General features: G+C 44.8%; 1 protein-coding gene and 1 long non-coding RNA gene across 23 annotated transcripts in view; both read left to right on the forward strand.

The window, feature by feature from the left end:
• Window positions 1-23,584, forward strand: part of RARB (retinoic acid receptor beta) — a 787,370-nt gene that overhangs the window by 666,294 nt on the left and 97,492 nt on the right. The window lies entirely within an intron of this gene.
• Window positions 2,754-8,968, forward strand: LOC146397224 (uncharacterized). The gene is made up of 2 exons (XR_014822529.1): window positions 2,754-4,542; window positions 4,817-8,968. It is a non-coding gene; the product is annotated as an uncharacterized LOC146397224 (long non-coding RNA).

A 23,584-nucleotide genomic window follows, 5' to 3' on the forward strand; every position in this document is an offset into this window, starting at 1 on the left:
ACTCCACTGTCCTGCTGTCTCTGCCCTGCCACCCACTGCTGCACTGCTCTTGGCATGCGGTAGATGATGTAAGAACAACACCTGGGGTCGGTTCGCCACCTAATGAGATAGACGGTGTGTAGGTGTCTGCCAGGGATGACTGTTTTCTGATCAATTATTAAGGTCACTTCTTGGCCCCACCTGGAACTGGTTTTGAATTTCAAGTTTTGGTCATTTCCATTCGTCATATACACCAGTGAAAGAGCAGATGTCTTCGGTTTATTATGAAAAATCCTGTGATTGCTAACAAGTGCAGGGCACACCACAGTGAAAATTTATGCAGACAGTATCTCCTGTGTAAATATAATAAATGTATTGTATGGGTAAGACAGAGCTGAATCCCTTGTTTCTTGGGGTTTAAATCCTAAAATAAATGCAGGAGGTAAAAACTGTATGGGGTTGGAGTTCCCTGGTGGCTCAGCAGGGGATGAATCAGGCATTGTCACTGCTGTGGCTCAGATAGCTGCCCTGGCCCAGGAACTTCTGCATGCCATGGGTGGAACCAAAAAAAAAAAAAAAGAGAGAGAAACAAATGTTGATTGTATACGGTTAAAATGACATGTACTCATCCAAACAGTGTGTTCCATTTACTAGTGCTGCCTAACAAACCATTACAAATGTTAGTGAGATAAAACTACATTTTTTTGGCCACACCTACAGTATGCAAAAGTTCCTCGGCCAGGGATCAAACCTGCACCACAGCAGCAATCTGAGCCACATCAGTGTCAATGAATTCTTTTTTTTTTTTTTTTTTTTTTTGTCTTTTTGCCATTTTCTTGGGCCGCTCCCGCGGCATATGGAGGTTCCCAGGCTAGGGGTCCAATCGGAGCTGTAGCCACCAGCCTACGCCAGAGCCACAGCAACGCTGGATCCGAGTCGCGTCTGCAACCTACACCACAGCTCACGGCAACGCCGGATCGTTAACCCTCCGAGCAAGGGCAAGGATCGAACCCTCAACCTCATGGTTCCTAGTCAGGTTCGTTAACCACTGTGCCACGACGGGAACTCCTCAATGAATTCTTAACCTGCTACACCACCAGGGGAACTCCAACTTTTTTTTTTCTTACACTTTCTGTGGGTCAGGAATGTAGATAGGATTTGGTGGTGATGGCTTGTCTGTGCCTCACTGAGAAGACAGCTTTTGGCTGTGCCAAAAGTCTGAGAGGTGGTCTGGCAGGTGGAAGCCTTTGGAGGTATCTTGAGCTATGCAGCTGGTGGTCATGCTGCTTTTTGATGAGGACCTGGGCCGGAGCTATGGATCAGAGCTCCATTGGGACCTTGGCCAGAGCTATGGACCAGAGCTCCACTGGGACTTCTCAATGGGACCTCACAAGATGGTGACCTCAGAGTCATCAGACTTACTCCATTGTGGCTCAGAGGTCAAAAGCGAGGTATGCACAAGACAAGGGGAAAGCCAGGTGGCCTTTTATTTGCTAGTCTTGGGCGTCGCAAGTGTCACAGATTCAGAGGAGGTGGCATCAACTCTTATCTCACTGGAGTAGAGCCTGGGTCAGTTGAGGAGAGCATCCGGGGTGGGAGGGCATTGCTGTGGCCATCTTTGGGAAATCCAGTCAGCTGCTGCTGGGGTTCTAGTCTGAACCACAGACTCTCTCTTCAGTAAGATGCCGCATGACGTAGATTGCTTGTTCTTAGGAGTCCGTTATAGGAAATTACACATCTTTATGTACTAGGAAGACACGTGGCTGACTTTGAAAAGGGGGAGCTGAGAGAGTCATCAGGCCTTTGGGTCCCACCATCCAACTTGACTTTAAGGCCTACAGTCCCTGAGCTAAACAGCAGATGGGCCTTGCCTACCACCCACCTTTATGCTGCTGTGAGTGGGTTCTAATTTCACAGGTAACCAAAAAGAAGGAAGTATACTTAGGGTGCACATGATATCTGTGACAGCAGAAAGAGAGAAAAGTAAACCAGAAGGTCCAGGTGAGACCCAGCTCTGTTTCCAGGCGGCTACTCACCCCCTGCCCTCCCTGGGCTTGTGTCACACGATCATTATCTTATTGATTGTAAGCCACTGAATGAATTTTATTTTTATAAATGAGGACTCTAATATGAGATGTTCTCGTTCTTGTGCTTCCCCAAGCTCCCTGCCAAGAGAGTTATTTATTCCTTGTTGGGCAGGCTATTCCTGTGCATGGTCAGGAGACTGAACTCCCATTGACTTTGACTGAAATTCTCTTGGCCTCAGTTTGGAAGTTGTCTATGGGCCTTTAATTACACCCTCTGGCAAAGGAGAAAGAGCACTTGAAACATGCATAAATTCTGTACATATTTCCAAGGCTGGGCTGTTTAAAAAATGTTGTCTGTCTTTCTTCTTCTTCTTCTTCTTTCCCTTTGAACTTGAACATGAATTTTTGTAAAATACAGCATGTCAAGGGAAGGGCAGTGAGAAAATATGCAGGAGTATTTACTTAAAAATTACTCATCATATCCATCATGATATCCATCATGGTGCCTTCATTAGTTTTGGGGATGGTCTCCCATATTCTGAGATGAGATATATCTTCATTTAAATGGCTGCTTTTAAAAATCTCAACCTTGCTGTGCATAGTCTTATGCAATCTAAGCCCCTCTCTGACCATAAATTTTATTTTCCTTTTTTAAATTTCCCATTAGATTAACCCCCCTCCAAACTTTTTATTAATTTGTTCCTATTTAAAATTTAAACACAGAACCAGAGCTCCTCTGTGGCTCAGTGGGTTATGAACCCAACTAGTATCCATGAGGAAGCAAGTTCGATCCCTGGCTCAGTGGGTTAAGGATCCAGTGTTGCTGTGAGCTGTCCTGTTAGGTATAGACACGGCTCAGATCCCACGTTGTTGTGGCTGTGGCATATTTGAACTCAGTTAAGCCTCACCATGGCTCTGTGAAGAAGCTATTACTCCCCACATTTTGCGGGTGAGACATCATTCCTGGGCTAAGCCAGAGGGCCCCAGCTTACTGCATGTTCTCTTTTCCTGTATGGACATGATTCTCCACCTGTGACAGGAGCCAGGTTAGATCCAGCAACCCCACTTCTGGTCTGTATGCAGACAAAACTCTAATTCAGAAAGATACATACAGAGGTCCCTGGTGGCCTAGTGGTTTGGGGCTCAGTGCTGTCCTTGCTGTGGCTCAGGTTTCTGCTGTGGCTCGAGTTCAGTCCAGATATGGGGACTTCCACATGCAGCAGGTGTGGCCAAAAAAGAAAAAAGATACATGCACCCAAATGTTCATTGCAGCACTGTTTATAATAGCCAAAATATGGAAGCAACCTAAATGTCCATCAACAGATGAATGGGTAAAGAAGATGTGGTACATATATGCAAGTGGAATATTACTCAGCTGTAAGAATGAAGTAATACCATTTGCAGCAACATGGATGGACCTAGAGATTATCATTCTAAGCAAAGTAAGTCAGAAAGAGAAGGACAAATACCATATGATATACTTAAATGTAGCATCTAAAATATGACACAAACGAACTTATCTGCAAAGTAGAAACAGATTCAGAGACATGAAGAACAGAATTGTGGTTGCCAAGTGGGGAGGGGTGGGTGGAAAGATTGGGAGTTTAGGATTAGCAGATGCAAACTGTTACACAGGGAGTGGATAAACAACAAGATCCTACTGTATATCCCAGGGAACTATATTCAATATCCTGTGATAAACTACACTGGAAAAGGGAAAAAGAAAGGTGCCTGATCATTTTCGGCCAAAATTAACCCCATTACAAAGTTGTATGCACTTTTCTTACTGGAATTAGCTTTGTTAGTGGCATTTAGGATTTGGGTGTCTTTTGGGAGAGCCAGGCAGGTAAATGACTGATGTGGACTAATCTGGGGCGATAGAGAGTGGTGGGGAGTGTGACAAAGATAGCAACTCTCTCCTCATTGATTGCCACCCTGTATCAATGGTGCTCAGGATTTAGCATGGATCACACTCACCAGAATGGCTCGTTAACTGTAGATTGCCAGGTCCTGCCCCCAGAGGCTTGGGTTCAGGACATCTGGGTGGCCCTGAGGATCTGCATGTCTAACATGCTCCCAGGTAATACAGGGTGCTGGTCCAGGGGCCACATTTGCAAAGTCACTGCCCTATGGGAATGTGGCACTTGTGTTGCCTGATTTTCCAGTATTTCCAGTGACTCTTTCTACCTTGGGGATTGTGGCTCTTTCAAGGTCTTTTCTGGTTCTCCTGACAATTTGCTACTGAAAAATGCTCAGATACTACAGTGATTAATCAAGAAAATATTAGGCAGAAACACCAAATCAATCTCTTTTGTAATTGAAATCTTCTACTTTTTAAATGTTGGCAACGAATTTAAAAGTTTTTAAACGACTGTGCTGGCCACCATTGAGCCAAAATAAACATATCTGTTGGCTCCATTCAGCATACAGATTAGTAGTTTGCAACTTCTGCTTTAGATGCTAAGAAGATATTGTGGATGAGAATAAAAGAAGGTTTTTGAATTTCTTCTCTGCAATTAAAAATGTTATGAGAGGAGTTCCCGTCGTGGCGCAGTGGTTAACGAATCCGACTAGGAACCATGAGGTTGCGGGTTCGATCCCTGCCCTTGCTCAGTGGATTAAGGATCCGGCGTTGCCATGAGCTGTGGTGTAGGTTGCAGACGCGGCTCGGATCCCGCGTTGCTATGGCCCTGGCGTAGGCCGGTGGCTACAGCTCTGATTAGACCCCTAGCCTGGGAACCTCCATATGCCGCGGAAGTGGCCCAAAGAAATAGCAAAAAGACCAAAAAAAAAAAAAAAAATGTTATGAGAAATTTTAGCAGAAGAAAAGCAAAGCTAGTCCAGAACCCCACAGCATGTCCTTTCCTTTTATAACTGGAAGTGGAAATCCATAAATTATCAAAATAATCTGATAGTTCCCTTGGTTAGGTGTATGCAGCCTGGAAGCTGGGGTCACTGTTGAAGGCTATCAGTCAATGACAGGCCTGGCTCCCATGAAAGGTCTTAGCAGGGCAGTGTAGCTTTCATCCTCGCCTTACCAGACCCCTGGTCCCTCTCAGGCTTGTTTCCTCTTCTCTCTACCTACATCCAACTTGCTTTCTTTCCTGGTCTCTCCCTACTTTTTGTTTCAGCTTCACTTGCACATTTTACTACTTCCAGTTGCGTTGTAGAATGATAATAGTAATAGCAGTTCATATTTTTAAGCATTTGGGCTGCCTTAGGCTCTTAACATACATTAGTTCACTAATTTTCGTAACTGCCCCATGAGATAGAAAACACCACTCTCCTCATTGCAAGATGAGAAAACATGGCACACAGAGATTGTGACTGGTCCAAGATGAATCACACAGTTAATAATGGGCAGAGATGGGAGAGTTCCATTGGTGGCTCAGTGGTTTAAGAACCTGACTAATATCCATGAGGATGCGTGGTCTATCCCTGGCCTCACACAGTGGATTAACAGATCTGGTGTTGCTCTGAGCTGTGGTGTAGGTCACAGATGTGGCTAGGATCTGCCATTGCTGTGGCTGTGGCATGGCAGCTGCAGCTCTGATTTGACCCCGAGCCTGGGAACCTCCATACGCTGCAGGTGCGGCCCTAAAAAGAAGAAACAAAAACAAAAAACAGGCAGAGATGGGACTTGAACCCAGGCCATTCAGCAGCAGGACCCAGGCCCACAACCACTGGACTGCCTCTACACTAAGGCATCTACGCCCTTGTTTTCCCCGTGGGACTTGGGCTGCCGGGGAGGCTGAGGCCCACAACCCACACAGTCGTTTCCACTTGGCCTCTGCCTCCAAGAAGATGAACGTTTGGCTCATCAAACTTTATCTCAACACAAATATGATTATGCACAGCACGAAACCAGGTTTACTGCTCTTTGAAATGTCTGGAGTTGCCTGATGGGACTCATGCAGGATTTATTGGATCAAAAGCTTTACTTGATATGGCCTTTTAATAATCATCATTTTGGTCAGTAGCAGAGCAGGTACTCAATCAAAAATCCCCGGCATCATTGCATTTAAGACTCACTAGACCAGCGCCATTTGATCAGAATAGAGTGCCAGACACAATTCGAGTTAGATGTGTCCCTTATAGTGTTCTGGTAGCCACGATTTTACAAAGTAAAAAGAAGCAAGTCATGTGAATTTCAATAATATATGCTATCTGACTCCGTACCTAATATATTATCATTTCCATAATCAAGTGATATAAAACCATTGAGAGATTTTTACATTATTTTTCTTAGTCTTCCAGATTTGAGGTTTCTTTCACACTTAGCCTGGACCAGCCCCATTTGAAATGCTCAGTAGCCACCTACAGCCGGTGGCAACAGTGTGGACCTGGACCAAAAGGATGTGGGGGCCGCACACAGAGCCAAGCAACCCAAGGAGAAAACCCTGAAATGCCAAGTGCAGAAGGGGAAGGGCTAGAAGGCAGTTAAGAGTCAGGAAAGCATCTGGACACAGTTATTTTAAAGCAGTGATTTTGGAGGAAGATAATGGGAAATTTGGGGAAAATTTTACTAATCGGTGGAAAATCTCAGGGGGAAAAATATATATATATCCACTCTACTGATTTATTTAATGTTCATTTTTATTTGGAGCTAGGGAAAAAATTGCCTATACTACAGTTGAGGATGTCAGATCCTAATGAGAGAGAACTTTGGAAAGAGTTATTTGAAGACCAGAGTTAGTCCGTTTGAGTGACTTACAGCTTCTTGACTGCTAGACCCTTTCAGTTTCCTAGACCAGAGAAGCATAATAAATTTGAAAATCCTATTTCTTTCTTTTCTCCTAGCAAAAGTGTGCACCTTCAGTTCTCCTTGAGGTTTGGATGCTGCAAATGAAGCATTGGCTTTCTGAGCCTTGTTTGGGTAGCATGGGGTTGGCGGGATAAGCAACCAAAGCCCTGAGATAAGAGCTCGGAGACTGAAGGATGTGATTATGAGTAAAACTTCTCTGGATGTGTAATGTCAGCAGCCCAACTGTTTTCATTCTCCATGTTAGTTAATGGCTAATCTAGAGATTGTACTGCCATTTGCTGATAGAGCACAGTTTAAAATATTTTATCATTAATGTGACAGGGAGTTGGATAAAGAAAATGAAGCGTGATTATAAAATGCTAATTATCGTTCTCAAGTGCATATTGGGCACTCACGAATATTTGCAGTGTAATTTGCTTTATTTATTATTTCAGTTTGGTTATAAATGTTAATTCAATTGCAGATGGTATGTTGGCAATTTACAGAGCCATAAAGTTATTTGGAAATCCTAATATTTTCAACCAAAATGTTCTGTGAGTGATGGATGGGCTAAATTAAAAAGCCCCTGCTCTTTAGAGTTAAATACATTAATTGGCAAGTAGGCTGCAGGGATTTCCAGATTCATACTGGCTAAGTGAACTCCTTAAAGGGGTAGAGGGCATGATTTGTAATTTAGGGTGGGAATTTTCTTCATGAGAAAGGTTGGGAGGAAGGAGGTCTCTTTTTTCCTACCACGCTTGTGACGCTTCTTCAAGGCTAAGGTTTCTTTCATGATCAATTCATAGCACTAAAAACACGTGCTTGAAGCCACATTTTCCCTGTACCACATCCATGGTTTCAGAGACCCTAAGTGTTGATAATTAGGTGTACTTGTGCGTGACTGTGTATTCGTGTGTGTCTGTGGGTGTGAAAGAGAGGCAGAGATTGTGTTTTCTCAAACCTCACTGATGACTTAAAAATACACATTAGTTTTAGACCAGAGGCTGCCAAAACGACAGCCCCAGGCCAAATCTGGTCCACCACCTGTTTTTGTATAGCTGAAAGCTAAGAATATTTTTTACATTTGAAAAACTTGAAAAAAATGTGGAAGAATATTTTATGACACATGATAACTATATGAAATTCAGATTCAGTGTTCATGAATAAAGTTTTCTTGGAACACAGCCATGAGCTCTCATTTGTGAATTGTGCTGCGTTCACCCAGCCATGGCAGGCTTGAGCTTTTGCAGCAGAGACTGTATCGTTCACAGCCTCAAAGGTTTACATCTGACCTTTTATAGAGGGAGTTTTCCAAGCCCTAGATTACACCATCTAAGGTGTAGTTTCCAAAATAAAGCCTTAATTTAAAGAAAAATTCAGTTACAGAATTTATGGAACCATAAGAACTTTGGGGAGAAATAGTTTCAAAACTCAAATCTTCAGGAGTTCCCTGGTGGCGCAATAGTTAAGGATCTGGCTTTGTCACTACTGTGGCTAGGACTGGATCCCTGGCCCAGGAATTTCTGCATGCTATAGGTGCAGCCAAAAAAAGAAGAAGAATATATAATGAATGCTAAGTGAAAGAAGCCAAATACAGGCTATATAGTGAATGTGTGTGATAGTGTATGAATTCACCTGTATAAAAGCATCAGAATAGGATTTCCCGTCGTGGCTCAGTGGTTAACAAATCTGACTAGGAACCATGAGGTTGTGGGTTCGATCCCTGGCCTTGCTCAGTGGGTTCAGGATCTGGCATTGCCATGAGTGTAGGTCGCAGAGGCAGCTCGGATCCCGCATTGCTGTGGCTCTGGCATAGGCTGGCGGCTACAGCTCCAATTAGACCCCTAGCCTGGGAACCTCCATATGCCGTGGGTGCAGCCCTAAAAAAAAAAAAAGACAAAAAAAAATTAAAATGTCTAGAGTAGGCAAATCAATGGGCACAGCAAAAAACAAACAAACAAACAACCCCAGAACTCTTCACTTTTGAAAGCTGGGAAAGCAATTTTAAATATGAACTCTAGCTTCCTTCTTTTGTTTTGATATTGGTAGTTAAAAGAAGTGATATTATGTTATTCATGTAAATAATTTTTTGCTCATGTAAATAATTGTGTGGAGATAAATATATATACATATGTAATACAAATGCTCAGCATATTCTCTTTGCCCCCCAAATAAGGATAAAAGTAAAGGTTGTTTTCTTTTATTATCAAATTAAAAACATAAACTAAGCTGTGTTCCTGGATCTTTCTATTTTTGTTAACAATTAAGGATCGTGTGTGGAAGCACAGTAGTATCAGGAAACATGGCTCCCTTGTATTACTCGTTTGGGGAAATGTCATTCTTTACTAAGAAATACTGTGCTTAATTAATTCTTGCTCCTAGGAGGTCATCTTGGGGCACTCATTATGGCCTTAATTGGTGGTATAAATCCTGAGACCCCGGAGGAAAACACATTGCGTGGTGAGGGGTCTCTGGCCCTTCGGGCGAGCATGCACCAGGGCCGTCCCATCTCGGAGAGTGACAGCTTCTGGTTTGATGGCTTCGGGTCTGGCTGCACTGATATTAGGTTTAAAGGCCAATGTGCAATAAGCAAAGAAACGCCATGACTGTCCCGGTGTTTTGCATTAAACAGTGTGAGACGACCCACTACCTTCTGACTCGGAAAAAAGATGTGTTTCTTTGAACTCCGGTTTTTCGTATTAAATTATAGTCATTATACGGCCCATCTGGAATCTCCTGCCAGGCCAAAAATCATCTTACAGACATTAGCAAAAGGAAGTTAAATGTCATTTTTTTTAATTGTACACTTTTCATTTCCATTTATTTTTTTCTCTTTTATTGGAGAAAACCAGATGGGGAGGAAGGCAGGCGCCTCTCCCTCTCCGGGCTCCCTCCGGGACCAGAGGCTGAACCTTCCTGGCCGCTGCTCCCCCAACAGGCTCACCGAGGTGGTGACGGGCTGTCTAGATGCCACGGATAATCTCTGGGAAGGTCAGGAGTTCGTATTGAAACTCACACCTGGTTGGGGTGGTGGGTTTGGAGAGTACAGACAGTGTAGGGGCCAACTTTGGGCCTTCATGGAAGCACATGCCACAAACTATATTTGATGTCATGGAAGTGAAGCCCGTGAGCATAGAACGTGACGACGCTCGTCCTTGCTGGGCACAGACTCGGTTGCTTTGCTGGGGTCTGTCCGCTGGATTTTGATGCAGGGCAAAGAGGACCCGTGTCTGGCAGACTGGCTTTCTTCCTGTCTTTGCATCTTACCAAGCCAGACCCTCCCACAACAGGCATGACCTGAGCTCATTCTGGGGAGGTGGGTTCCTTGAAATGTCCAACTTCGGCCCCCGGAGATGATTTCAAATGTGTGACCTGGAACTGCAAGAATGGTTCAGCAGCTTGCCGGGTCCCACAGCCAGTGAGGGGAAGAGCGGAAACCACCTGCAGCCTTTTGGATAGACTGCCTCCTGGTGCTTTTCCTCTGGGCCATCTCGGTGCTCTGGCAGAGGTTGTTTGGCCAACTGAGTCATTCGCCTGTGTGACCCTCCACCCATCCAGATGAACACATATTTAATGAAAGCCAAGTCAGGCACGGGATGTGATGCTGAGGATTCAAAAGGCTTATGACAAGTCTTTGACTTCATCAACCACATCAGAGCGATTCTATCATCATGATCTGTGGATTTGCCCGAATGAATTCCTGAGTTGCTGTGTTTGGAAGGGCCGTTTTGAATTCAGATCATGGTGAGACACTTTTTGACCACCTCCCGACATGTCCAGTACCCAGTGGGCATTTCCTGATGATGATCTCGGGGCCCAAAAGGGAAGAGAGTGATAAGGGCTCATTTTGAATGTCTAGAAATGAATCCTACATACAATTTTATTTCAATCCAGTTTCCAATCACAGATTTGTAAGTTTATTTTCTAAACCTATTTGCTTTGCTTTAAATATTTTCTTTAGTTAGGGAGTTTCCTTCATGGCTCAGTGGTTAAAGAACCCAACTAGGATCCATGAGGATGCAGGTTCAATCCCTGGCCTCTATCAGTGGGTTAAGGATCCGGCATTGCCATAAGCTGTGGTGTGGGTTGCAGAAGCAACTCGCATCCCATCTTGCTGTGGCTGTGGTGTAGGCTGGCAGCTATAGCTCCAATTTGACCCCTAGCTTGGGAACCTCTATATGCCACAGGTGCAGCCCTAAAAAGCAAAAAAATAAAAAAAATAAATAAATATTTTCTTCCATTAGGGCAAGGTCTTCAAGTATCTCATCTTAGGACATGCTGGGCGACCCTCACACACAGTGGCTGCCTCTGTGCTGGATAAGTGACACTGCACTGGTCCCCTTGGCTGAGAGCCTCTTTAAGGAACCAGCTCTATCCTGCCGTCATACGTGTTTGACTCAGTAATAGACACACGTCCGAGATAAAAAACAGTTAGTCCAGACTGCCCTTCCCTAGCTGCATGTTAAAGGTGCGTCCCCTAAGGGGGTTACTTCAGCTTTAAATAAGACCCCATGGTCCTCTGTATTGGAGGCAGTGTCACATACCACTCTCCACTTTCAACAAAGGAGATAAGGTATCAGCACAATTAAAAGCGAAAAATAATCGGCCTGCTTTGCCGGTAGTGAATGCTTAAGGAACACACAGGGATACAATAGGTTTTGAATAATTCACGTTCAGCACTTTTCCCCTCAATCTGTAAAGGGGGACACCTGATGCGTAAGGGCCACGGGACACTCTATCCCCCCATTCAGATAACAAGACAAGGGCCATGGCTCAGGTCGGGGTGTTTGCGGAGCACAACACGGAGGAAAAGCGAGGATGCTCTGAAAGGATGCTCAGAAAGTGAGCGCATAATAGGCGCTCAGGAACCTGAAATTGCAGGCTCATTCAGTATCTCCTTCGGGCGGGGGCTCTTGAATGTCCTTCTTGGTTTCTTGGTAAGATGGAAACACCCCTTTTGTGTCACTGCCTGGTGCTTTCACGGAGTGTGATCTAATGCTCGGTCCCAGTATGTCTCTTGTACTGACTTTGTTTGAACGAGGTAAACTTCAGGGGATGTGAAAACACAGTAGAAATTACCATGTGAGGTCTTCTCTCTTACTCCCATCAACACTTTAAATCTCAAACTACCCAAATCATGTGATCCACAGAAGCTTTTCTAGCCCCAAGGGTATGGCTGGTACCACCTTGAAGGATTTATCCAGCTGCTCTGTTGCCCCCACAAGTCCCCGAAGTCTCGAGACAGTCTGTCCTGCAGAAACAAAACTGCTAAACTGCTAACCTAAAGTCACTCAATCCTTTGGTGGTTCCGTGTCAGGTGGTCCTGATTTATGGGGGCCCAGCTCTTTTTCCTACACCTGCCTGTGGACATCTCCTAAGTATTCATTTGAGAAAACTCTGGATAAAAATATCAATCCTGAAAAACGTGTGTGTTCTGAGGAAGAAGGCTAGCCATGTCCAAGGAAATGTTCAGTCCTGTTTGATCTAAGGAAAATAATTCCCCAATTCCATATACAGGCAGCTGCTTGGGAGAGACTGAAGTTCTTTTCTGATGAATTCAAGATAAACACACCCTTCCAAGTTATCTTCTTTGTCCTTCTGGAGAAACTTGGAAGAGTAAATGAAGTTGCACGGAATGATCATCCAAAGAGAGCCGAAGCCGGGGAAGCACCCCAGTGTTCCCAGGGGAGCATGGGACCCCACATCCATCCTCGGAAGCAGGGACCATGCCACAAGCCCATCCCGGGCAACTGAATCATTTGAGGCCCAGTGGGAAATAGCCCCTAAGGAAGAAAAGGTCATTTTGATCCAAGAAATGGGAGAACAGCTTTTCACTCAAGACATGTGTTTCTTCTGTCTCAAGCCAGCAACTTTGGAAAATGAAGCTAAGAGTTTGAAAATAAGGGCTCTGTGAGGAAAAATAAAACACATCCCCCTCCATCCATTAGCTGCCGTTAATTGAAAACTGGAGAACTGTCTAACTAATTGGCAGGCACCTCTTTTATGACTTGGAACTGTTTTCCCCCTTCTCTTCAGTGAAATCAAAAGGCTGCTTCTCCTTTTATCAGCTCAAGTCAGGGATGAGATGGAAAAGCAGAGACGTAACACTTAAAAAATTAATTGTGTGTGTTCTGCCAAATTTTCTCTTATAAAATAGGCACAGAAAGCACAAAAGTTAAGGTCTCCAAGAGCAGCAGCTCCAAACGTGCCTTTTTATAATGCCTGGTGCTTGGGTGGGAGCTGTAATGTGCTAATTGCAGGCAAGTTCATGCTGTTTAAAAGAATTTTACCTTTTGCATCGGGGACCTATTCAATTTTGCATCTTGGCATGATGCTGACATAATATTGCAACATTAATTTTAAAGATCAAGAAAGAGGAGCTGGGGGTGAAATTTGAACTGATGTCTTGTTAATATGGAGTAAGAAAGGAGGTTGGGATAAATCATGAAGTTGGTATTGCTGTCTGAATTTACGATTTTGGAGCTTCCTCTTTCCTTTTCCTTATGCTTAAAGAATTTCGGTAGTTGTTTCACTTACTGAATTCTTCTGTGCTGATCTTGCTTTTCCTCCATTTCCTTCTACATGGAATCTCCATATGGTATTTAAAAAGCGAAATAGGGGAGTTCCTATTGTGGCGCAGTGGTTAACGAATCCAACTAGGAACCATGAGGTTGTGGGTTCGATCCCTGGCCTTGCTCAGTGGGTTCAGGATCTGGCATTGCCATGAGCTATGGTGTAGGTTACAGACGAGGCTCGGATCCCGCGTTGCTGTGGCTCTCGCATAGGCCGGTGGCTACAGCTCTGATTGGCCCCCTAGCCTGGGAACCTCCATATGCCACGGGAGCGGCCCAAGAAATAGCAAAAAGACAAAAAAAAAAAAATTTAAAAATTAAAAAAATAAAAAGCACAATAGGGGTTCCCAGTGTGGCTTGATGGGTTAAGTACCCAACTAGTATCTGCAAGGATGCAGGATCAATCCCTGGTCTCCCTCAGTGGGTTAAGAATCTGGTGTTGCCATGAGCTGTTGCACATTTGGTTCGGATCTGGCATTGCTGTGGCTGTGGCTTAGGCGGGCAGCTGCAACTCAGATTTGAAGCTAGCCTGGGAACTTCCATATATTCAGAGTGTGGCCCTAAAAAGAAAAAAAAAAAAAAAAGGCAAAATAACTTGCACCGAGTTATTTGTTATGATAAAAGTTGCACATGCTCCATCACTGCCTGCAAGAGATTCCTCTTTTGAGGAAGGACACGAAGATCAAACAATTCAGTGTTATGGAATGAATGTTACTACAGGGTACGGATTCTAGGACAGGATTCCAGGTGTCCCACTCTCTTGGGAGGCTGTAGCATGAACGAAAGGGCAAGGCAGGTGAGGACTTTTGAGTCTTAGGGAAGAGCATGTACCAAGGCTCAGAGGAGAGAGACAAAGGACATAGGCAACTTTGGGGGCGCAGGCAGCGTTCTAAGCCATTTTATTGATGACCCCCACGTGTAGAACACGTGGATTTGGGACACAGAGCTGTATCAGATTTCAGCCTGCAGTCACCATAGCTTTTCCATACAAGGACAGAATCCATTTTGAGAGCTGGAGCTCAAGCAGTATTTTCTCAACAAACTGTTTTTTGGGATTTTTGTTTTGTTTTGTCTTTTTAGGGCCACACCCTTGGCATATGGAAGTTCCCAGGCTAGGAAGTTGAACTGGAGCTGTAGCCGCTGGCCTACACCACAGCCCCAGCAATGCAGGATCCAAGCCATGTCTGCGGCAACCTATGCCACAGCTCATGGCAATGTTGGATCCTTAACCCACTGAGGGAAACCAGGGATCAAAACCTGGGTCCTCATGAATACCAGTCAGGTTTGTTACCGCTGAGCCATGAGGGAAACTCCTGAACAAACTGTTAGTGAGATTTTTACTCTGTCAGAGCAGTGTCTGTGGTGAGGAGATGCAGAAACCTGCATCCAATAAATGCCCATCATTTTACAGTTGTCAGCCTCTCGAAGACTTGACCGTGGATGCCGGACCGTCTTCCCTTCTCCCGATTCCACATCCTCTGTGATTTCTCCCTTTCCGCTTCAGACTCAGGACATAACCACGTATAAAATAAGTGAGAAAAAGTCCAGCGAGAAGATCCCCGAATGGTCCTGAAAATGAAATTAGCTTGGAAAAAGTACAAAAAGTACCAGCATTCTTTTTCTTTTCTAATTTAGGTCCTTGCTAACATCACAGAACAATGCAAGTGCATCCTAATTATTGGTGTCTGTGAAGGACCTTTGAATTACTTGATATGCAGAGTTGACATGAGATATACACTGTCCTCCACAGGCAGGTAATGACAGAGTCCAGGCCTGGCTTTGTCGATGGGGACATATTGCCTCCCAGACTTACAAGAGATTCCAAAATCCATGCTCCCCTGCAAAGAGTTGTCTCTTGGAGAGAGCCCTGTCGCCTTCTGTTTACCTTTCTCCCCGCTCTGCAGTACAGATGACAATCCTGAACTTGGGTCCAGATGAGATTTAGTAATTCATGGGCAAAGCAGCTGGGGGCTGTGAGCTTCTGCGCTGTGGATAAGGAGCTAGTCTGGTGCATTTTCTCAGTGAAAGAATTGAGAATTTGCAAACTTAGATGCATTGGCTTCTTGCCCTGTTATATTTAGAGTAATGCTGATGATAAATCGGTAACTATGGGTTTCACGGTGGAAGGGCGCAAAAGAACTGACCGAAGTAATCTAGAAAACAGATGTCTTTAGTTGGTTTAAAGTAAATTCTCAAGACCAGATTTAAAGAAAGCTATGTGGAGGCCAGTGACCACGACCATTTTATTAGAGTTTTTTTCTCTCATACAGTTTTTCTTCCTACATGATTTCAACTCAGACTCTGGAGATAAGGAGAAGGATCTCCAGGATACTGTATTTGTGATATTTTGCCGCTATACAGAAATTCTTTATCTAACACATTAGCTGCTCAACCTCATAGTCCTCAGCTTCTTTCTACTTTTTATTTCAGTGGCTCCCAAGTGGGAGTTAGAGACACTAAGAGGCCTCTGGATTCCCTCCTGAATACATAGGCTTTTTGGGAGGAAAGTTTACCCATTTCTGAAAAAGTTCTTAATATCCTTTCTGCTCTTCCCAGCCATCTCCAGAGCCCTGTATCCAAGTGGGAAATAAAGCCCGATGTAGAACATCAAATACCCCTTGAATGGAATTCCCTCTGGCTTGTTCTGGGGCCACTGAATCACTCAGAAGCATTGCAGGGAGAACCTGGGGAGAATAAGTGTGACTGTGGTAAACCTGCTTACTTTTGTCTGATCTCCAGTCTCAAAACTAGCCTCAGGGAGTTCCCTGGTGGCTTCAGGGTTAAGGATATGGTGCTATTACTGCTGTGGCTCCAGTTGCTGCTGTGGCGAGGGCTTGATCCCTGGCCTGGGAAATTCTACATGCTGCAGGAGGGGCCAAAAACAAAAAGAAAAAACCTAGCCTCAAGGTTAACTAGAATGGAAGTCTTACCCAAGACTTTCAGGTCCTTATGGAGGAAGAAGCTTGGAAAACTTTGCTGGAGATGGTATTACAGAGCCAGAACTGGCTGCTTTATTTACAAGACCCGATGCAAAATGAAAAGGCTCCCCTCTTGGGAGTTCCCGTCATGGCGCAGCAGAAACAAATCCAACTAGGAACCATGAGGTTGTGGGTTTGATCCCTGACCTTGCTCAGTGGGTTAAGTGTCCGGCATTGCCGTGAGCTGTGGTGTAGGTTGCAGACGCGGCTCAGATCCCGCATTGCTGTGGCTCTGGCATAGGCCGGTGGCTACAGCTCTGATTAGACCCTTAGCCTGGGGACCACCATATGCCGTGGGTACGGCCCTAAAAGGACAAAAAGACCAAAAAAAAAAAAAAAAGAAGAAGAAGAAGAAGAAGAAAGATTGAAAAGGCTCCCCTCTTGTCCAAAAGTGGTTCAGACTTTCAAGACAATGACAGCAGAGTGATAAACCGAATGACGCAAGACTTTTTAGAGATGGGACTCTGTGCGGCTTGCCCAGGCCACATGCTCGGGAAGCTGGCCCTACCCAGAGCAGATCCCTTCACATTTGAAAAACAGCCGGTTTAACCAGTAGTGTTTACTTGCCTTGTGAAACTGTGTCCCCCAGATTTCATCTGTGGTTATTGTTTGTGATAGATCAGCTGCCTACCAGTTAGAATGGTGTTATAATAATCCATCATATGTACATGATAGCTGGACACTTTCAAAAACTCTTCTTTGACCCGAGATCATGCTTTAGAATTATAAAAAGCTATTTTTCACCTAAATGAAAAGACATTTTGTCCAAACAATTAATCTCCTCTTATGAGTTGGTCCCCAGTTTGTATCACATGGTGGCGTCTCTTCCCTGGATCATGTTCCTCTAACATAAAGAATATTTTAGGAGTTCCCATCGTGGCTCAGCTCAGGACACACAACTAGTATCCATGAGGACGTAGTTTCCATCCCTGGCCTCAATCAGTGGGTTAAGATCTGGTGTTGCCATGAGCTGTGATGTAGGTCACAGATTCGGCTTGGATCCCGTGTGGCTGTGGCTGTGGTGTAGGCTGGCGGCTATAGCTTCAACTGGACCCCTAGCCTGGGAACCTCCATATGCCAGAGGTAAGGCCCTAAAAAGCAGATGAACAAACAAACAAACAAACACTGTGGACGGAGTGTTTTGGCTCCCTGCCCATCCTGGGACGTGGAAGACGGAGGGAGGTTTAAACCTTGATCTCTCACATTGTGAGTTCAGGTTTGAAGTTAGGAACACAGGCTGGCTTTCCGTTGATGTTCCTGGGGAGTTTTAATTAACTGGGGATTAGAAGGATTGAAAGTGGTGGCCTCCAGGTCAGACAGGGGGTGAGCTCTCAGGGGTTCACCTGACAAAGTCCAGGCAGAGGCCATCACCCCACTCTTCTGGAAAGACAAGTTCCCACAGAGATGATGTTTTCGCTACCTCGGTAGTCATCACCTTCTTCAGAACCATCTTTCTAAGCATCTCCCAAACGAAAGCCTTGCCTCTCTAACTTAGGCAGGAGGAAATATGCTCAGGAAACTTCCCGTCCAGGGGAGCTGAAAAGAGATAGCTGGGCCTGAAATGCATGCTCAGGTTCCCAGGGAAAGGACAGAAGGGACCCTTTCCCAGGGAGCAGACGAGAGGTGCCTTATAGAAGCCACAGCTGTCAGACGTTGGGGTGCTCAAGCTTCACCACTGTCACCCATTCAACTTGACCCAATTCCCAACAGTGGGACCCCTGCCCAGGCTGGGACTTTTTTTTTTTTTTTTTTTTTTTTTAAGACAAAAAAGAAACAGCTGTAAGCCTCTCCCCCTTGGGACAACTTGACTTTCTTGGTGGTGTATGAATCTTACATTGTTTTCCTTTCGTGGCTCAGAGCAGCCCCCAGCTTGACTTGTCCAGTGTTTTCTGTGTTACACGCACGCCTACCCTCCCTGCTGGGGAGGAAGCTTTCTGTGTGTCATCAAAATAGTGGACTGTTTTTCTACTTTCTCCCTCCCTTGTACCATTGTCTTTCAGTGGGGTGAAAAGGTCTTTACTTTTCTCTTTCTCCCCCCCCAAATCTGGCTATTAATAACTTTGCAGACGTTGTCACGCATAGACGTCCACTCACTGTGGAGGGTGTTTTTTGTTTGTTTAAGGCAACGTGTTTCCTGGTATGAAAACCATGTTTCCCAAAGTAGCTGTGATGGGATTATTCCACACTTACCTCCCACTGGCAGCATCTCTGCTTCTGGCTGGAAACGGGAGTTGCAGGTCCGTGCCGGCCTGACCTGGACCTTGCCACGCTGGCCGTGCTAGCCAGGGAGGGTGCCTACGTGGGCAGCCGCCTGCTTGATCTTTTTTCAAAAAAAATTGACTGAAGTATAGTTGATTTACAGTGTTGTGGTAATTTCTACTGTACAGCAAAGTGACTCAGTTATAATATATACATTTTTTTCATATTCTGTTCCATTATGGTTTATCACAAGCTGTTGAATATAGTTCCCTGTGCTGTACAGTAGGAACTTGCTCTTTGTTTATTCAGTCTATGTGTAATCGTTTGCTAATCCCAAACTCCCAATCCTTCCCTCTTGCACCCCTCTTCACCTTGGCAGCCACAAGTCTGTTTTCTATGTCTCTGTTTTTGTTTCATAGGTATGTTCATTTATGCCATATTTTAGATTCTGCATATAAGTGATATCATATGGTATTTGTCTTTCCCTTTCTGACTCACTACACTTAGTATGATAATCTTTAGGTCCACCCACATTGCTGCAAATGACATTATTTCATTCTTTTTTGTGGCTGAGTAATATTCCATTTGTAGATGTATGTATGTATCACATCTTCTTTATCCATTCCTTGGTCGATGTTGTTTTCATATCTTGGCTATTGTTAGCAGTGCTGCAGTGAACATAGGGGTGCATGTGTCTTTTTGAATTAGAGTTTTGTCTGGATAGATGCCCAGGATTAGAATTGCTGGATCATATGGTAGTTCTATTTTTAGTTTTTGAGGAACCTCCATACTGTTTTCCCTAGTGGTTGTACCAGTTTACATTCTCACTGACGGTATAGGGGGGTTCCTTTTTCTCCTCCCCCTCTCCAGCATTTATTTGTAGACTTTTTAATGATGACCATTCAGATACCTACTTACCTTTTGATTGAGATGGGGTTGAGATATAGTCCTTTTAATGACTGAGGAGAAACAACTAAGGAACCCTCCTGACTTTTTCTCTCTTCTCTCACTCTAAAAGGAGAAATTATCCTTTTGAACTTTGCATGGGATAGAAATTAACTCTGCAGAAGCCAAGTGCAAACAGATGTACTTCCCACACTATTTTTGGGGGTGAATTTCTCCCACCCCTTGCTTTTTTATGACTAATATGGGTCCAAGTTGCCTTTAAAAAAAAAAAAAAAAAAAGAAGTTTTTACTGAGTGCCTTTCTTCAAAAGGTCGTGGTGCTTTCTGCACTTGTTAAACTGGATGCAAATGGCTCTAAGGCAACTTCCATCCAAAACACTGCAGTGTGAATTCTCACAGATAACTTCATGATTAAACACGAGTCTGCAGATTGCACCATCATTTCAGAAATTAAAGATTCTTGGGCTACATTCCTGCTTGGACCTGAGGGTAGGCTCAGAGTTTTTAGGTTTTGCATTGATACCCAGAGTTCACAGTCTGCTGCAGTAAGCGGTAAAGCAACACCTCCTGAAATCAGCAATTCACAGCTTCCTGAACAATCCTGGCAGAGTGTATTCTGACCCTAGTCCTCTCCTGCACAGAAGAATGAGGGCCTTCCCAGGAAACGCCTGGTGTGGCCTTTGTGATCTAACCCAGTTTGCACATCAGCCAGCTGTTCCAGCTGTGTCACACACTCTCCTTGTCGCTGTGTCTGCAGCCTGGACCCTGGCCCTTCCCTGTCCTTTCTCACCCCTGACTGCCACTTACCCGTAAAGCTCCTTGGAAGAAGGCTTGCTGTTCAGATCCTATCCCTCCGTTAGAGCTGGGATCAAGTGCCAACTTCTTGGTATTGCAATGGCCTTTACTCAGTCAATAATTTGCGTGTGCCCACCATGTGCCAGGCACTGTACCAGGCACCTTTCACTCTCTGCTTCCACACTGCTTGGTTCACTTGACTCAACACCCCTGGTAGCTTGAGAAAGGGCTGGAGCCAGGCCTTGTCCATCTTTCTGTGCCCCAACAGAGCCCGCCGCCGCCGCCCCAGCTGATGGACATTGAGTGAATGGATCGATCCATAAGGGGTCCTTGGAATCATCAAGGCTGTCTGCCCACAAGAACCTCCGTTGTTCAGAGATTCAGAACAGGGTCCTGTCCTATTGGGGAGTCTTTATTTTAAACACAAAATGCATGTTGAAAATTGCCCAGAAGAAAGCTTTGGAAGGAGTTCCCATTGTGGCTCAGCAGTAATGAACCCAACTAGTATCCATGAGGACACAGGTTCAATCCCTGGCCTCGCTCAGTAGGTTAAGGATCCGGCGTTGCCGTGAGCTGTGGCGTAGATTGCAGACTTGGCTTGGATCCCATGTTGCTGTGGCTATAATGTAAGCTGGCAGCTGCAGCTCTGATTCAACCCTTAGCCTGGGAACTTCCATATGCTGTGGCTGCATCCCTAAAAAGCAAAATAAATAAATAAATACATACATGTAAAAAAATTTAAAAAGAGAAAGCTTTTGAAAAAGAGGTTTTGCCAGTAACAAAAGCTGCCATTCCCTGGGCTCTTGCTGGGCTTGGTGCTAACACCATATGTGCGTTCCCTGGCTGGATGCTGCTCTGAGGGGTCCTGTGGCGCAGGTACCTCCTAACCCTCATTTTACAGATGAGGAGATGGAGGCTTTGGTGTAACTTGCTCACTTTCATGTGGAGAGCAAGTGGCAGAGTCAGAGTTTAAATCCATGTGGACCTGAGCTAAAGCCTAATTCTTACCACCAGCCCAACTCAAAACTCCCGCCCTTTGGAGAGAGTGAGGCATATGATGTGTGATATCTGAAAACTAGAAGGTGAAACAGGGCCCACGAATGGGGGAAAAGGACAAGAAATAGAGCCGTCATTTCAGATGTTAGAGGAGGGGAACCTCGGATCCCCTCAAAATATGAAGGGAGTGAGAGAATCCACTTGTCTCCGTGTCCTGTTTAGATGTGGGACATTTGACTGGTCTATCAAGGGCATTATGAATTTTAAGTATGTAGGTATAGGAGAGTATGCAGATTTAGAAGGGACAGTTACTTTCCCTTCTGATTTGGGGTTGTTTCTGCCCCGTGGATAGTAGATTAGTTAGAACAATGGTACCTCCTATCCCCAAGGGAGACAGAAGTACTCTCAGTGGGGTACAGGCCTTCCATGGTCACGGCTAAGATGTGAAGCAAACAACTCTCCTGCATGTGAGTATTTTTTTCTTTTTAATTAGACCCCAGTTCTTTGATAGCAAAAGTAAAAGAGGGTGGGGGAAGAAAGGTTGATAAATCCATGGTTAGGAAACACGGTGATTGAGTTTGGGATGCAGGTCTATCATTTGGATCTAGGTAATTAGGGGTTAATTGTGTTGCTTGCCTTGATTGTCACGCTCATTAGAAGTCAGGCTTACGCTGCAGAAGCCATGATTAGACACCAGAAGTCAGGGTTCACCAATAGTTAACCAGCAGAAGTTAATCAACAGGAGTCCTGATTAACCCACAGAAGCTAAAATTAGCAACAGAAGTCATAGTTAACACAGATCAAGGCTAACCAACAGAAGTCCTGATTGACGAGCCTGATTACAACTCAGATTAGTCCATCTTCTACTAACCTCAGAGAAATTTGGTTGCTTACTTTCATAAGTACAAATAATAGCATCTTCGAGGAGTACCTTAACATGGAGGAATGTTTTATGGAATTAAAGTGTAGTCCACCCAGAGTGTCACTCTGGCTCTGCTTTTAGCTGAGGGGGCCAATTGTTCATTCATTCCATCAACAACTCTTTATTGGCTTACCTACCATGGGTCAGGTTCTGTCCCAGCCCTGGGGATATGCAGTTGATATGTACCAATCCAGTTTTACTAGGTGTTGAAATGTTGAAGTAATTTCCTACCTGTTGTCAACTAACTATCGCCTTGAGTCTTTGTTATCCACACCCGAGTACACGGTGTTGATTCCCGGGGGGGAACACATCAAGCATAGCTTTGAGGCCACTGTAGAAGCCCCCACCCTGCCCACCCTGGTTCTGGGGAGCAGGCCCCCATACCTCTTCTTCTCCTCTGTCAAGGAGGCTAGAATCCCAGCAAGAAAGATGTCCTGCTTAGATGTCCCCACTTGGCTCCCGTGATACCCAGTTGTGAAAATCTCTGAAGCCCACTTGGGTCCCTGAGACTGGGCCTGCTGGCCACAGGCTGGCATTCCCTCACGTTGCCCACATAACTCCTGAAGTGGATGGTACTATTGTTTAATATTTTAAGGATCACTCTAATTGGTGTGATCTAGAAGGAAAAGCAAAAGACCCAGGTTATCTAAAAGAGGCAGCATTCGTGTGTGCTTGGATCAGTCAGAGAAGGCTTCCTGGTTGAGGTGACATATCTTGAAGGCCGTGATAGAAGTTTTCTGTGTTTACTGGGAAAGGATGTTTCTGGGAAGTGGAAGAGTAAAATTGTGGCAGCGGTGACCCTAGACCAGGCCCTCAGATTTAGTGACAGCCAGCAACCATGATCCAGGAGCCATGAGCCGGCATTGACACTCCAGCCTCCATCTGACCACTGACCTTTGCCCGAGGTCCCCACAGAGCTGTGGGGACCACTCTGCTCCAAGATAAAGGTGAAACAGTTTGAAAGCCCTCTTGTTGGTGTCTTTTGAGCCCCAGGCTAGTCCCAAGAAGTCACAGGTTTTTTTTTTTTAATTTATTGAAGTATAGTTGATTTATAGTATTGTGTTAATTTCTGCTGTACAGCAAAGTGACTCAGTTATATATATATATATAATCTTTTTTTTTTTTAGGGCCACACCCAAGGCACCTGGAAGTTCCCAGGCTAGGGTTTGAATCAGAGCTGCAGCTGCCAGCCTACACCACAGCCATAGCAATGTGGGATCTGAGCCGCGTCTGTGACCTACACCACAGCTCATGGCAATGCCAGATCCTTAACCCACTAATAGAGACCAGGGATCAAACCTGAAACCTCATGGATCCTAGTTGGGTTCATTAACCACTGAGCCATGAAGGGAACTCCTATATACATTCTTTTTCACATTCTTTTCCATAATGATTTACCATAGGAGATTGGCTAGAGTTCCCTGGACCTTGTTGTTTATCCATCCTATATATACTAGTTTGCATCTG

The sequence above is a fragment of the Sus scrofa genome, chromosome 13 (assembly GCF_054392235.1).
Source record: "Sus scrofa isolate SSC_HxYL_T2T_F1_AM1 chromosome 13, Sscrofa_HxYL_maternal_Yorkshire_Landrace_v2.0, whole genome shotgun sequence".
In the NCBI taxonomy this organism is placed as follows: Eukaryota; Metazoa; Chordata; class Mammalia; order Artiodactyla; family Suidae; genus Sus; species Sus scrofa.